The sequence below is a fragment of the Macaca mulatta genome, chromosome 11 (genome assembly GCF_049350105.2).
Source record: "Macaca mulatta isolate MMU2019108-1 chromosome 11, T2T-MMU8v2.0, whole genome shotgun sequence".
Lineage (NCBI taxonomy): Eukaryota > Metazoa > Chordata > Mammalia > Primates > Cercopithecidae > Macaca > Macaca mulatta.
Genome location: NC_133416.1, coordinates 130,121,976 through 130,136,105, shown reverse-complemented (window position 1 = coordinate 130,136,105; position 14,130 = coordinate 130,121,976).

Sequence of the window (14,130 nt, the reverse complement as noted above, 5' to 3'; positions counted from 1 at the left end):
AAGGAATTCTTTCTTTCCTCCTTTTCTCTCTCTCTTTCTTTTCTTTCTCTTTCTTCTTTTTCTTTCTTTCTGTCTCTGTCTCTCTCTCTCTCTTCCCCTTCCCTCCCTCCTTTTCTTCCTTCTTTCCTTACTTCCTCCCTCCCTCCCTTCCTTTCTTCATCCTTTATGTGTTGACAGCGTCTCACTGTCACCTAGGCTGGATGGAGTGCAGTTGCACAAACACGGCTCACTGCAGCCTCGACCTTCCAAGTAGTTGGAACCACAAGCTATTCTCCTGCCTCAGCCTCCTGAGTAGTTGGGATTACAGGCATGCGCCACCATGCCCGGCTAATTTTGTATTTTTAGTAGAGACGGGGTTTCTGCATGTTGATCAGGCTGGTCTCAATCTCCCGACTTCAGGTGATCCGCCAGCCTCGACCTCCTAAGTGATCGGATTACAGGCATGAGCCACCGCACCCAGCCCAGGGGAAACTCTTGAAAAGATAATATCAATGCTATCTATGTGTCTTTCATTGCCCACAGTCTCACTGACTAAAGATAATTTTTTATCACCTTTGTGTTTACCTATCTTATAGGTGTTCTAAATTGGAGTTAATCTACCCTATCTCAGACTTTCTCAGGAGGCTGAAGCCTGGTAGACTTAACCACGTACCTTGTGTCTCGTTTCGTCTTGAGAAAATCCCTTCCTATTCAGCCTGAGTCCCGTTTGTGAAATGGGAATAACACTGCAATATCGGGAGAACCCACTCCCGATGTTTAACGTGGGTTCTTTTCTATTTCCTAAGTGTCTCGGCTGGGTAGGGAAAGAGCACGAGAGAGAGAAATTTAAAGGTGGGTGTCCGGGGGAGACATCACATGTCTCGCAGGATCTGTGATGTTCCCCGAGCCATAAAACCAGCAAGTTTTTATTAGCGATTTTTAAAAGGGGAGGGAGTGCACGAATAGGGTGTGGGTCACAGAGATCACATACTTCACAAGGTAATAAAATATCACAAAGCAAATGGAGGCAGGGCGAGATCACAGGACCACCAGATGAGGTGAAATTAAAATTGCTAATGAAGTTTCGGCAGGCATTGTCATTGATAACATCTTATCAGGAAACAGGGTTTGAGAGCAGATAACCTGTCTGACCAAAATTTATTAGGCAGGAATTTTCTCATCCTAATAAGCCTGGGAGCGCTACAGGAGACGGGGCTTATTTCATCCCTTCAGCTTCGACCATAAAAGACCATAAAAGCCCGCTTTGAGAGGGCCATTCATAGGCCTACCCTCAGGGCGCATTCTCTTTCTCAGGGATGTTCCTTGCTGAGAAAAAGAATTCAGTGATATTTCTCCTATTTGCTTATGAAAGAGGAGGAATGTAGCTCTGTTCTGTCCAGCTCACCGGCGGCCAGTTCAAAGTTACCTCTCTTGTTCCCTGAACATTGCTGTTATCTTGTTCTTTTTTTAAGATGCCCAGATTTCATATTCAAACTCACATGCTCTACAAACAATTTATGCAGTTGACACAATTACAGGGTCCCGAGGCGACATTCATCCTCCTCAGCTTACGAAGAAGATGACGGGATTAAGAGATTAAAGTAAAGACAGGCATAGGAAATCACAAGGATATTCACTGGGGAAGTAATAAGTGTCCATGAAATCTTCACAATTTATGTTCAGAGATTACAGTAAAGACAGGTATAAGAAATTATAAAAGTATTAATTTGGGGAACTAATAAATGTCCATGAAATCTTCACAATTTATGTTCTTCTGCCACGGCTTCAGCCGGTCCCTCCGTTCAGGGTCCCTGACTTCCCACAACACTACAACGCTTGCAGGGATGTGAGAGTTAAGGGAATGATGACCCCAGAAATGCTCTGTAGATCGTGAATGTTGTTCTTTTCTGTTTTGCTTCATCCTTCACTCACATCCATTTTATTTATTCCCCTCCTTCCCTGCCAACATCATTCACCACTGCTAGTACCACCACTTTTTCTGTTTACAACTTATTTATGTGTGCACTAAGCCATGTGGTACAATCTTTTCCACCAGAGATTCACGCATGTGGCCTCCCCACTGAGACCTTTCTTAAATAAAAGAGGAGATCCCCCCTTGCAAGAGAGTCAACACCACACTAGTGAAAGAAGAAAAGATCTTGTCCCCACCAAAGCATGTTTGATTCCAATAATAATACCTTCCATGTATTGATACCCACTCCCCACTATATGCCAGAAACCATGCTCATTTAGGGGAACAGAGTCCAGCTGAATTCATCCCCCCAAATTTTCTTAGGTTCCTACTATGTACCAGGCACTGTGCTAGGCACCAGGAATACTGCAGTGAACAAAAGAGATGAAGTTCCTATTCTAAGTTTAACAGTCTTAGACATGCTAGCTGATTTAATCCTTACAAAGGGCCAGGTGCAGTGTCTCATGTTTGTAATCCCAGCACTTTGGGAGGTGAGGTGGGATGATTTGAGCCCAGAAGTCTGAGACCAGCCCAGGCAGCATAGAGAGAACGCATCCCTACAAATAATAATAATAATAATAAAATAGCTGAGTGTGGTGGTGCACACCTGTGGACACGGCTACTCAGGAGGCTGAGGTGGGAGGATCACTTGAGCCCAGGAGGTCGAGGCTGCAGTGAGGTGTGATGGTGCCACTGCACTCCAGCCTGGACAACAGAATGAGACTGTGTCTCACAAAGCAACAAACACAAGGCCAGGCTTGGTGGCTCACGCCTGTAATCCCAGCACTTTGGGAGGCCAAGGTGGGCAGATCACGAGGTCAGGAGATCGAGACCATCCTGGCTAACATGGTGAAACCCCATCTCTACTAAAAATACAAAAAATTAGCCGGGCATGGTGGTGGGCACCTGTAGTCCCAGCTACTCAGGAGGCTGAGGCAGGAGAATGGCGTAAACCCAGGAGGCAGAGCTTGCAGTGAGCTGAGATCGCGCCACTGTACTCCAGCCTGGGCGACAGAGCAAGACTCCATCTCAAAAAAAAAGAAAAAGGAAACAAAAACAAAACAAAAACCCTGTGAAGTAGGTATAATTCTCCCTAATTTCCAGATGTCTAAATCAAAGCTCAACAGGGGAAATGAATTAGGTTCACATGTGCTTAAGATCACAAAGCAAATAGTGTATTTTATTAATCTTAAGGTGCATATTTTCCACATTTCAACATTTCTTTGTTGTTGCATTGCAATGGATGGAATCTTAGCATGGTGTCATCATTTAGCTGGTGGCAATTTTCTTTCTTAATAATGCACAAATTATGGTGCATTATTACCAACAATGGCATCTTGGATGTGATGAAATATGGACAGGTAGCCAGTCCTGCGTAACAGACCAATGTCTTCAGTTTCACTCATTATGCTTTTCCCGCTGTACGTTGTATGGAAAGGGTTGCTGACCTCTGTAGACTGCTGTCTCAAGCTTCCTTGTTCTTAGCTTCCAGCTATGATCAGCCAATGGGAGGCAGGCATGGCAGTAGCCCCCTTACCATCCACCCCTCCTCACCACTTGAGCTGCATTTCTGGTGGTAACTTGGTCTCCCTCTGAAATGTTAGAGGATCACAGTCCCTGGACTCCTAAAACAGAGCACATTCCCTGGATCTAGTCTCTAGCCTAAGGGTGGTGATGGCTTCCTGCTGTTGCTAATCTCTGCATTGTCTCACCACCTCTTGTTTAGCTTTTCAACAGTTCCATTCTTGTGTAACCAATTCCCTGCCTTAAATTATTTGCTTTCCATACTGAGATGGGGTTCTGTTTTCTGGGTGGACTCTACCTGCACAGCTGGCACTGAAGCCCAGATTTGCATTTCCTATCACACTCCACAGTCTTTCAGCTCTCAGGTACTAAAAGGAGGAATGATGTATGAAAAAAAGAAACATCCCAGTGGTCACAGACTCTTGGAGAGGCAGTGGACTTATTGCAAAGGATACAGGAATCCACTTGTGCACCAAGTAGATCGATTAAATATCTTTCAGACGTAAGTATTACTATTTTCTAGTGCAAGTTGCAGTTTTGGTGCAATGAAAATCCAAGTTGAATCTGATTAACCTGGCTCGAGTTATATCCATTCCTAAATTAACCATCCTGACTAATCAAGCCCTGAGTCAAGTGTCCATGCTTGGACCTGAGTTTGGAGACTGGTGAGAGGATACATCCCAGAGAAAAATTGAGATACTGTTACCAGAAAAGAGAGTGATACTAAGATATCAAAAACAACAGATGTGCACTACTGGAAGACTCATAATCACATATGCTAAAAATTATTAAACAATCTAACACCCTTAACACACCAAGTGGGTGTATAGATGAGGCCAATTTCCTTACTAACAGAATTCCATTTTACTTTATATAGTGTGTCCAGCAGAAGATGTTCAATTTCCCAGCTTCCCTTGCAACAAAAGAGCACAGTCTGGTCAAGGAGCCATAGGTAGAAGTTCCTGAGAAGGGCATCCCTTTCATCAGGAAGCATTGCAAAAGATTTTGAAATGGGCAAAAAAGGGTATTGGGTCTCCTTCTAGCACACCCCTTAGTGCCATCTCCATCTTTCACTGTCTTTGAGCTATTTTACAATTTTTTTTTTTTCTGAGATGGAATCTCGCTCTGTTACCCAGGCTGGAGTGTGCTGGTGCCATCTCGGTTCACTGCAACCTCCACCTCCTAGGTTCAAGCAATTCTCCTGCCTCAGCTACCCAAGTATCTGGGATTACAGGCATGTGCCACCACACCTGTGTAATTTTTGTATTTTTAGTAGAGATGGGGTTTCATCATGTTGGCCTGACTGGTTTTGAACTCCTGACCTCAGGTGATCCGCCCACCTTGGCCTCCCAAAATGCTGGGATTATAGGCGAGAGGCACCACACCCGGCCCTATTTTACAATTTTGAAAGTTGTAAGAAACTGATAGTAATGCAAACAGTTCTTGTCCATAGAAATGCAAATGAATTGCATCCAGAGGAGCTGCAATCGATCTCTGTTGATATTTACTAGTTTTCCAGCTATTTGGAAATTCGTCTCTACATTCCTGATTGCTTATGTATGCATGTATATCAATATGATTACCTACATGTACAGACTTTTTTTTTTTAGACGGAGTTTCGCTCCTGTTGCCCAGGCTGGAGTGCAGTGGCGCTATCTTGGCTCACCACAGTCTCGGCCTCCTGGGTTCAAGTGATTCTCCTGCCTCAGCCTCCCGAGTAGCTGGGATTACAGGCGCCCACCACCACGTCCAACTAATTTTTTGTATTTTTAGTAGAGACAGGGTTTCACCGTATTGGCCAGGCTGGTCTTGAACTCCTGACCTCAGGTGATCCACCCACCTCGGTCTCCCAAAGTGCTGGGATTACAGGCATAAGCCACCGTGCCCGGCCCATGTATGGACTTTTTAAAGTTGTTTTTTTAGCTGGTTTTGACATCTTACTGATTCCCTTACCAATTAATGAGTGAAATAAAATATTTAACATGTTTATTTTACTTTTTATCACTTAACACTTCCCAGGTGCGGTGGCTTATGCTTGTAATCCCAGCACTTTGGGAAGCTGAGGCAGGCCTATTGCTTGAGCCCAGGAGTTCCAGGCTAGCTTGGCCAACATGGTAAAACCCTGTCTCTACAAAAAATACAAAAATTAGCCAGGTGTGATGGATGGCACATGCCTGTAGCCTGAGCTACTCGGGAGGCTTAAGGTGGGAGGATTTCCTGAGTCTGGGAGGTTGAGGCTGCAGTGAGCCATGATCATGCCACTGCACTCCAGCCTGGACAACAGCATGAGAACTTGTCTCAAAAAAGCAAAATCAAAAACAAAAAAACCACTTACCAGGTAAAAAGTCAAGTCCTCACATTAAGAAAAAAAAAAAAAAAATCCTTTGCTTTTCTCCCTTCTCTCTGAATGGACCATGAAAATAGGGCTAACAGTATTGCAGTCATCTTGTAGCCATGAGGCACATGCCTGAGAATGAAGATCTGAATGGTGAGAACTATGGACTGGATACACATAAACAGCCTGGGTTCCTGATAGCATTGTTGAGTCACCATATCAGCTCTTGACTTTCTCTGTTCGGAGGTTCCTACTGTGAAAGACGAGTGCTCCCCTAGCTATTTAAACCAATGCAGTGGGGCTTTCTATTGTACCACAGAATGCGTTCCGAATTGATACTAGCAGAAAGCCAGATATTTCCTTTAACACAATGGAGAAACTTGTGGTCAAGCAAAGCAGGCCTGATGGTAAGGAGATGAAGGTGAGATCAGGCTAAAGAATGATGGGGAAGTGATGTTGCAAGACTGGCCATTTAGGCGAAGCATGGAGGAAGGGCAATTTGGAGACTCACTTCCTGAGAAGGCTTCTGTTGAAGAGAATGAATGGGTTTGCTCTCGGCTGCTTGAATTGGAAGTGACTTCGTAAACATCTGATGCCCTATCAGAACGTAGTCCAGATTTTCAAGAAATCATGGGTTTCATTTTTCTACTTCTGGGGCTGGATGGGTCCTGAGCCAGACGTTTTCTTTCACTTGGTTCTTTCTGGACATTTTCAAGATGATCACTTGGGGTGACGTGGATATTCATTGATTGCCTTTCTAGCATCCACTTTCAATAACAGACGCATTTTGGTTGGAAGAGTTCATCTCTCCCCTACACCCTACCTATGTGGTCTTGTTGGGCCTTCACAACTCCCCATCCAGAGGTGGAATGTGTGTGACCCCATCTAAGCCAATCAGCACATTGTGTTCTGCTCTTAACAGTGACGAACTGATTCAAGGGTAGATTAGTCAGAGTGAATCTCAGCAGATTTTGAGGGAGCTCTAGAAAAGAAGCTCTCAAGCCTGGGAAACATGGTGAAAGCTTGTCTCTACTAAAAATACAAATATTAGCCAGTTGTGGCAGCATACACCTGTAGTCTCAGCTACTCAGGGGACTAAGGTAGGAGAATCACTTGAACCCAGAAGGCAGAGGCTGCAGTGGGCCAAGACTGCACTACTGCACCCCAGCCTGAGAGAAAGAGAGAGACTCTCTCTAAAAATAATAATAGATCAATAAATTTAAAAAATAAAAATAAGCTCTCAGCTGAGCATGGTGGTTCACGCCTGTAATCCCAGCACTTTGAGAGACCAAGGCAGTTGGATTGCTTTAGCCCAGGAGTTCAAGACCAGCATGGGTAACATATTGAGACCCCACCTCTACAAAAAATGAAAAATTAGCCAGGCATGGTAGCGCATGCCTGTGGTCCCAGCTACTTGGGAGGCTGAGCTGGGAGGATCGGTTGAGCCAGGGAGGTCGAGGCTGCAGTGAGCCATGATCACACCATTGCACTCCAGCCTGGAAAAAAAAAAAAAAAAAAAAGCTCTCTCTTTACCACTGGAATTGTGTCTCAGAGAATGCATATTAGAGTTGCTGACAACCATCTTGCCACCATGTGGCCTGAAAATAAAGTCAATATGGGAGAGAGCAGAGAGCTGAGAGATGAAGAACATTTGACCCCTGATTGTAGCCATATCTGAAGTCAGCTCTAACCCTGGACCTTTGAATTATGAAAGTTAACAATTTTCTACTTATGCGTAAGCCAGTTTGAAAAGGAATTTATTTCTCAAATTAGCCCTGAGGGACACATAGGGTTAGGGCTAGGACAGTCCTTACTAGGGTTTATTAAGACCTGTTTTAACCCAGTGTTTCTGAACAGTTTTCCTCTGGTATGACACACAGTAGATGCTACGCTCTTGCATTGCACAATCTCATAAACAAATCTACATTCTGATGAAACCTCAAAATAATTATGGGGATATAAAGCACTAAAATAATTTGTAATTTTCAAATTTTACAGTTCTGTAATTTTCACAATTACTTACAATACATCTGTAAGGTTGCTCACTATGGACTATAGCTGTCACTTGATTCCTTTCTTTCCCACACAATAAAGCACTTTGGGGGATTTAAAACAAGGTCCAACCCAGAGATAATTATCATAAGGCTAATGTCCAATCTGTCTAATTTGTTTAAGTAATTAAAATGTCAAAGCCTTGTAATTTCATATTATCAATAAATAGCCAGGTGCAGTGGTATGTGCCTGTAGTCCCAGCAACTCGGGAGGCTGAGCTAGAAGGATGGCTTGGGCCCAGGAGTTCAAGGCTGCATTGAGCTAGCTAGGATCGTGCCACTGCACTCCAGCCTGGGTGAAGACCCTGTCTCTAAAAAGAAAAACAATAATAATAATATTAGCAATAAATTCCCAGATGGATGCCACACATACAACCAAATCCAATATGCCAATGAACTGGGGCCCCCACAGATAAGAACTGAGAAGCGAATGGGGCTCCATGTATTCCCAGGCTATATGAAATACTATCAGAACTAATCAGCTTTTCACCTGTTAGCTCTAGTCTAAATTGAAAACATATTATTCTTTTTCTGAAAATAGAAATTTTATTTGTCACCTTTCTGTCTTGTGGATATCCTTTGAGAATATAGCACCTTCTTCTTGGGTCTCTGATGTTTGAAGTGGTTTAAACAATTTTTTTTTTTCTTTTCTGAGACAGAGTCTCATTCTGTCACCCAGGCTGGAGTGCAGTGACACCATCTCAGTTCACTGCAACCTCCGCCTCCCGGATTCAAGCAATTCTCCTGCCTCAGCCTCCTGAGTAGCTAGAAGTACAGGTGTGTGCCCACACCTGGCTAAATTTTTTGTATTTTTAGTAGAGACGGGGTTTCACCATGTTGGCCGGGCTGGTCTCGAACTCTTGACCTCGTGATCTTCCTGCCTCGGCCTCCCAAAGTGCTGGGATTACAGGCATGAGCCACCACGCCCAGCCTATTACAATTTTTTTTTTAATGAAAAAAAAGTAAGAGTATGGAAATAGATCTTAGTTTCAAGAATAGTTGGATCCTGCAGATAAAACAACGTATTCTAGAACCTCTCTCTCACTCTTGCTGTCAGAGAATTATAAAGCAAATGTGAAAAGTGTGTATGTTTGGTGATTCTAGGTAAATACATGGGAGTTTCTTCATACTATTGAAGATTTTCTATAAATTTGAAATTATGTCAAATTTACAAGTATTGTTTTTTTAAGGTTACTATCTCTTTTCAGCTTTTGGCTCCATCACTATGCTTTCTTCCTACTCCTTAGATACTTACGTTATTTTCTATTAGTTTAGCAATCCCAAAAAAAGAGAGATTACCTTTTCCAATAGTTCTAGCAAACAACTCAGGTGAATGTCTCATTAGCATTTTGAGTCACGTGCCCATCCCTGGGCCAATCACAATGGCCACACAGATGGAATGATCTGATTGGCCAGACCTGGTCACATGCCTATTTTTAGAGCCAAGGGATGGAACCAAATCCCCAATCCTCCAAATCTCAGAGGTGGATGGTGAGGGAGGAATGTGTTTGCCCAAGGAAAATCAGGATGCCAATGCCAAAGTAGAGTGACTGGATGCTGGGAAGACAAAAACAACACATAAATAGGCCATCATCTGCACTCTTGATCCCGGAAGCCCTTCTCAAAGGGGGAAGGATTAGGAGACTGAGATGAAGAGGGAGGAGCAGGCACCGCAGCAGTTAATGAAAACCAACCTGTTCTGCTTCTCCAAAAATTAGACGTTTAATAAGGTCATTTGCTCTTGCAGCACAGGACTGACAAGGGACACAACCAGTTCTGTCACAAGAGGCCCATAAACATTCAACGTAGAGGAGGACTAATTTTAAAAGACGATACAATTTTATCGGGATGAGATGAGCACTTTGTTAAGTCAGGCAGCAAAACCTGTCTTTGCTTAGTCAAACCAAGGACCCCCTCATATAAGGGACGCAGAGTATCAGAAGTATCAGCATAAACGCATCTCACTGGTTGAAGCTGGGGTGACCAGCCACAGGTCGATTTTCAGTGGACTAAAAGCACTGGCAGAGGATCAGCTTGACTCTAATTCTGTGCTCCCAGACACTCTGAGAGTCTTATTACAATGCATGTTAGTCTTTTATTGTAAAAATATTACATGCTTCTTGCAAAATATTCAAACAATGGAGAAGCATACACAGTAAAACATGAAGGTTTCTCCCTCCTGAGTGCTGTGAAGTTTGGTCATATAATGATAATAGTAATAGTAATAGTAGCTACAACTTACATAGCACCTCCTCTGTGTGGTACACTGTTATAAGCACTTTACATAGATTAACTCATTTTTCCTTCATATTAGAATGATGTAATATTGTTCCTGTTTTACACATGAGGAAACAAAGGTGAAATAGCTTGCCTAAGATCTCACAGCTACTCAGCAAGAGAATTAACTTTAAACCAGGCAGCTTAAATCCAGAGTACACATTCTTATATTCCAGATTTTAAAATGTAGTATATATGTACGATTTTAAAAATTGAGTTGCAATTCACATAACACAACAGCACAATAATACAAAATTAATCATTTAAAGTGAACAATTCAATGACATTTAGTATCTCCATATGGTGTGCAAACACCACCTCTACCTACTTCCAAAACATTTCCATCACCCCAAAAGCAAACCTCGAACTCATTAAGCAGTCATTCCTCATTCTCCCCTGGCAAACGCTAGCCTGAGTCCTGTCTTTATGATCTATCTATTCTGAGTATTTTATATAAATGAAATCACGCTGTATGTGACCTTTTGTGTCTGGCTTCTTTCATTTAGAATAATAACTTTTTTTTTTTGAGACAAAGTTTCCCTCTTGTTGCCCAGGCTAGATTACAATGGCATGATCTCAGCTCACTGCAACCTCTGCCTCCCAGGTTCAAGTGATTCTCGTGCCTCAGTCTCCCGAGTAGTTAGGATTACAGGTGCCCGCCACCGCGACCAGCTAATTTTTTGTATTTTTAGTAGAGACAGGGTTTCACCATGTTGGCCAGGCTGGTCTTGAACTCCTAGCCTCAGGTGATCCACCTGCCTCGGCCTCCCAAAGTGCTGGGATTACAGGCATGGGCCAACGTGCCCAGCCAGAATAATGATTTTGAGGCTGATACACTTTGTAGCATGAAGCATCCTTTTTATAAAAGGATTCATTAAACCATAAAAAGCACTTCATCCCTTCAGCATTTTAATGGCTGAATAATATTTTCCATTGTATTTATATACCACAAATGTGTTCATCCATTCATTCACATGTGACCATTTGTGTTGTTTCTACTTGTCCTAGTAAAGATCCTCCAGAGAATCAGGACCATAGAATTTTCTGTTTCTATAGAGACATTTATTTTGAGGAATTGATTCACACAATCATGGAGGCTGGCAAGTCCCAAATCTGAAGGATAGGTCAGCAGGCTGGATGCCCTGGGAAGAACTGATGTTGCTGGCAGAATTCTTTCTTGCTCAATCTTTGTTCTACTAAGGCCTTCAACTGATCAGGTGAGGCACACCCACACTGCGGAGTGCAACCTACTTTACTCAAAGTCCGCACATTTAAATGTTAATCTCATCTACAACACACCCTCATCCAGAATAGTATTTAATCAAATATCTGGGCACCGGGGCCCAGCCAAGTTATCACATAAAATAAACCAACACGGCCGGGCGCGGTGGCTCAAGCCTGTAATCCCAGCACTTTGGGAGGCCGAGACGGGCGGATCACGAGGTCAGGAGATCGAGACCATCCTGGTTAACACGGTGAAACCCCGTCTCTACTAAAAAATACAAAAGGCCGGGCACGGTGGCTCACGCCTGTAATCCCAGCACTTTGGGAGGCCGAGGCGGGCGGATCACGAGGTCAGGAGATCGAGACCATCCTGGCTAACACGGTGAAACCTCGTCTCTACTAAAAATGCAAAAAATTAGCCGGGCGAAGTGGCGGGCGCCTGTAGTCCCAGCTACTCGGGAGGCTGAGGCAGGAGAATGGCGTGAACCCGGGAGGCGGAGCTTGCAGTGAGCCGAGATCGTGCCATTGCACTCCAGCCTGGGCGACTAAGCGAGACTCTGTCTCAAATAAATAAATAAATAAATAAATAAATAATACAAAAAACTAGCCGGGCGAGGTGGCGGGCGCCTGTAGTCCCAGCTACTGGGGAGGCTGAGGCAGGAGAATGGCGTGAACCCGGGAGGCGGAGCTTGCAGTGAGCTGAGATCCGGCCACTGCACTCCAGCCTGGGTGACAGAGCGAGACTCTGTCTCAAAAAAAAAAAATAAAAATAAAAAAATAAAAAATAAAATAAAATAAAATAAAATAAACCAACACATCCCCTTTTGGCTATAGGAAGAGTGTGTTATGAATATCCATGTACAAGTATTTGAATCTCTGTTTTCAGTTCTCTTGGGTATATACCTAGGAGTGGAATTGCTGAGTCATGTGGCAATTCTATGTTGAACTTTTTGAGGAACTGCCAGACTGTTTCCCACAGCAAATGAACTTTTTACTCTCCCACCAGCAATGTACAAGGAAATAAAAAACATCATATTTTAATTTATAAAAGTCGAATTATACTACACAAGCTGCAAGGTGGTAGTTCGTTTTTTCCCCACTTAATGACATATCTTGGACATTCTGGGTTAGTACATTTAATTCTGCATCTCATAGCAGAAATGCTTAGAATAGGGCCTGTCCAAAGGCAAATGTTATAAAAGTGAATGCTATTATTCTTTTTAATAAGTTTTTTGTTTGTTTTTAGTTTTTTTTTTTGAGACAGAGTTTCACTCTCATTGTCCAGGCTGGAGTGCAGTGGCATGATCTCGGCTCACTGCAACCTCTGCCTCCTGGGTTCAAGTGATTCTGCAGCCTCAGCCTCCAAAGTAGCTGGGATTACAGGCACTCGCCACTAGGCCTGGCTATTTTTTGTATTTTTAGTACAGATGGGGTTTTGCCATGTTGGCCAGGCTAGTTTCGAACTCCTGACCTCAGGTGATCCACCCGCCTCAGCCTCCCAAAGTGCTGGGATTGCAGGCATGAGCCACCGTGCCCAGCTAACAAGTATGTATTTTATTTAACAAGTATAAATATTTTATTGAATGAAGTCACCATAATTTATTTATCTCATTCCCCACTGGTAAACCTTTCAGTTACTCTCAATTTTATTTCACTTAAAAAATACTGTTATAGGCCGGGCGCGGTGGCTCACGCCTGTAATCCCAGCACTTTGGGAGGCCGAGGTGGGTGGATCACGAGGTCAGGAGATCGAGACCATCCTGGCTAACACGGTGAAACCCCGTCTCTACTAAAAATACAAAAAATTAGCCGGGCGTGGTGGTGCACGCCTGTAGTCCCAGCTACTTGGAGGCTGAGGCAGGAGAATGGCGTGAACCCGGGAGTCGGAGCTTGCAGTGAGCCGAGATTGCGCCACTGCACTCCAGCCTGGGCGACAAAGCCAGACTCCATCTCAAAAAAAAAAAAAAAAAAAAAAAGGCCGGGCGCGGTGGCTCAAGCCTGTAATCCCAGCACTTTGGGAGGCCGAGACGGGCGGATCACGAGGTCAGGAGATCGAGACCATCCTGGCGAACACGGTGAAACTCCGTCTCTACTAAAAAAAAAATACAAAAAAACTAGCCGGGCGAGGTGGCGGGTGCCTGTAGTCCCAGCTACTCGGGAGGCTGAGGCAGGAGAATGGCGTAAACTCGGGAGGTGGAGCTTGCAGTGAGCTGAGATCCGGCCGCTGCACTCCAGCCTGGGCGACAGAGCCAGACTCCATCTCCAAAAAAAATAAAAAATAAAAAAAAATACTGTTATACTGGCTGGGTCCGTGGTGGTTCAGGCCTATAATCCCAGCACTTTGGGAGGTCGAGGTGGGTGGATCACCTGAGGTCAGGAGTTCAAGACCAGCCTGGCTAACATAATGAAATCCCATCTCTACTAAAAATACAAAAAATTGACCTGGCGTGGTGGTGGACACCTGTACTTCCAGATATTTGGGAGGCTGAGGCCCAATAATCACTTGAACCCAGGAGGAGGTTGCAGTGAGCCGAAATCGCACTACTGCACTTCAGCCTGGTCAACAAGAGTGAAACTGTCTCATAAAAACAAAAAATACTATTACAGGCATTCTTTTTAAAATTTTATTTTTATTTTTATTAAAATTAATAATTTTTTTTTTCTTTTAGAGGCAAGATCTTACTCTAATGCCCAGGCCGGTCTCAAATTTTTGGGCTTTAGCAATCCTCCCGCCTCAGCCTGCTGGGATTACAGGTGCGAGCCACCAG